This window comes from Humulus lupulus, chromosome 5 (assembly GCF_963169125.1).
Source record: "Humulus lupulus chromosome 5, drHumLupu1.1, whole genome shotgun sequence".
NCBI classification, from domain to species: Eukaryota; Viridiplantae; Streptophyta; class Magnoliopsida; order Rosales; family Cannabaceae; genus Humulus; species Humulus lupulus.
In genome coordinates this window covers 224,839,804-224,842,962 of record NC_084797.1, presented here as the reverse complement: position 1 = coordinate 224,842,962, position 3,159 = coordinate 224,839,804, and positions in this window count along the sequence as shown.

Genomic DNA, 3,159 nt, shown 5'->3' with positions numbered 1-3,159 from the left:
CTTGGAGGCTAAGTTTTAGTTCAAGGGTTGGTTTTAGAACTTGAACTCATTGGATCACCATTTGTGGTTGTGACTAGGTTAACACTAGAGGCTTGGAATCGGGATCGTGCTTGTGGCTCATTTGTTGGTAACCTGTACTTGGACCCAAGGTAAGAAAACTGCACCCCATATGTGACATGCATGGCTATGATTGATGCATGTTGAATGTTTAAATGTAAACATTGATAGCATAATGAATGTTTGGCAATCTTGCCCATTTGCATATGATTATTGTTGAGGCATGCTGGATGATTAAGTGTGATGCATGTGATGCACGAGAAACATGTGATTAGGGCATGCCATGAATGATGAATATGAGATTGGTCAGAGCTTGAGTCTCTGTGTTTGTGCATGATCATAGATATGCTAGCAACTATTTAGTAAGCATGCTGAATGCCCTATTCTTGGATAATTGGCATATGATACTCATTGATAGCATTGCTTACTCATGCATGGCTCTGACTAATTAGTCAGAATTGGCAAAGGTGCTAGTATCAACTATGAAGTCGTGACTCACTATTCAGGTTCGGCAGTGGTACTGGGCACTGGTCACGCACTGACTAATTAGTCAGATTTGGCAAAGGTGTTAGTATCAACTGTGAAGCCGTGACTCACTAGTCAGGTTCGGCAGTGGTACCGGGCACTGGTCACATTGTGCTAACTCACTAGTCATGACAACCCTAGTGTGTAGTGCAAGCTTTGTTGATTGGATCTAATCGACCCTCTGCATTGAATGACTCAAAGAGCATTAATATAGGACCGACCTCAAGTTCGATGAATATAAACAAGCATTTATCTAGCCAAGGGCTAGTCAAGTAGAGCCATTGCAGGAAATGGGCACTGGGCCCCTAGTGACTTGGTTGTCAGTCACTCAGTATGGTTTACCAGGACCTCAAAGTGATATTCACTCATCTGATCAGAGCTATGAGCTCTGTATGATCGTTTTGATCATCATATGCATGGCTTTGGGCACTGAGGCCCCAGTGACTTGCTTGTTGGTCACTCAACATGGTTTACCAGAACCTGTTGAAGGTTAGAGGCTTACCCAACAGCCAGCCTTCCACTTGAATTAGTGACGCGCTTGTCGGTCACTCAGTATGGCTTACCAGAACCTCTAGTGTTACGACACTCATCTGATTAGGATTGACTTGATAGTCCTCCAGTCAGAAGGCCAGGACTTCTTATCCTGGATACCCCAGCATCTATTTGAATTCATTTGCATGCTGAATAGAGCTATGGTTGCTAGGCATGCCAGACATGATTTGATATCATGATATGACTGTTTATGAGCATATGAGTTTTCTTGCTGGGCTACGGCTCACGGGTGCTTTGTGATGCAGGTAAAGGCAAAAGGAAGCTGGACCATCCTTGAGTTGGAGAGCTTAGGTGATGACGTGTACATATGCAGCTGCTCGACCAATACATGGGCGAGGTTTGAAAGTGGAACTAGGGCTGAACCCTATTTTGCCGCTTAGAACGGCATGTTGTAAATATTCTTTTGTAATAGACTCTAAAATTATATTTTTGGGATCCCAATGTATACAGTAAACGTTCTAGTGAAACATTACATCTTAACCAAAGTTTTTAATCCCTAAACCGTTAATCACACTTAGTTACACGTTTATGGCCAAACGACTCGATTAGCGAGTTTAGCACCGTTTGCTATGTGCACTGTAGCGGTCCCTGGAGTTGGGGCGTTACAATTTTGGTATCAGAGTATGCCATGGTTTATGTGTTCCTGAAGACAAGCTGAGCATGTACACTCATCACTGAAGATAGCTTCACTCAAGGAATGGTAACTATTTCTGTAGTTATGTGCTTAGCTGCTTAAATAGATTGTGAATGCTTTACCTGCACATTGCATTAGGGAGCATGAGATTCTAATAGAGCTTGGCTCTTGACTATTTGATGATATGCTCCGTGGATATATTTATGAATATGATCATTTGATTACCTGCTCTATGATTACATAATTGTGATATTTGCATGCTTGATTTGAGGCATGGTGTGGGTGTTGGAAGAGCAGGGATTTTGATTGTTGTATGAACGCCATGGGAATATTTATAGCACTGCAGTGATTGTGAATGTGGTGTGGTAAGATTGATCCCGTGGGGGAAAAACTCATGATATGCTCATTGTGTCTAATGGGTCAAGCTATTGACTGCAGAACAGGTTTACAGCCAAGGCGGATATGAGGCCTGGTGGTGGTTATTCAGAGGCTGGGAGTTTCAGCCAGGGGTTGAGTTCTTTATCTGCCCCTCAGAGTTTTCAACAGATAGTCACAGATTTGCAATCAAGATTGCAGAGGCATGAGGAAGAGATCATGTGTTTGAGGCAACAACAAAATCTATTGGGGAGCACCTCTTCCTATGTTGTGCCAGGAATGGCACCAGGTTTGGCTCAGCCTAGGGTTGAGAGCAAATGGGAATTTCTCTGTGGAAGATTCCAAGAATATTACCCTCCAGTCTTTGAGGGAGGCCTGGATCCATTCAGAGCTGAGCAATGGATGGGCATGATCAGTTCCATTCTTGATAGTATGGGGCTGGTAGGTCATGATAGGGTGATCTGTGCGACATATGTATTGCGGGATGATGCCCGGACGTGGTGGGAGGTGGTATCCCAGACACGGGACACAGCTGTGATGGATTGGAAAGAGTTTAGGTAGCTGTTCAATGAAAAGTATTACTGGGATGTAGCTAAGACTACCAAGATGAATGAGTTTCTGAATTTCGTTCAGGGAAAGGCATCAATATCCGAGGATGTTAATTAATTTAATGGGTTGACCAAGTTTTCTTTAGACATGGTACCCACAGATGTGGCTCGGAAGGAAAGGTTTGTTCAAGGATTGAATCCTGGAATAGTTCAGGGCATTAGAGTTTCCCCAGTGCATGAAGTCTCTACCTATGCTCAGGTGGTAGAGAAGGCTCTTGCTGTTGAGAGCATCAGAGATGAGGAAAAGAGTGCCATGGAACACGGAGCTCAGATAGTGGTACCTCCACTTGGTGGAGCAAGCAAGAAGAAAAGCTGGAAGCCTTACCCAGAATGCACCCGGTGTAAGAGGCATCATCTGGGAGAATGCCGAGCAAGGGCATGTTTCGTATGTGGAATAGTTGGGCATCT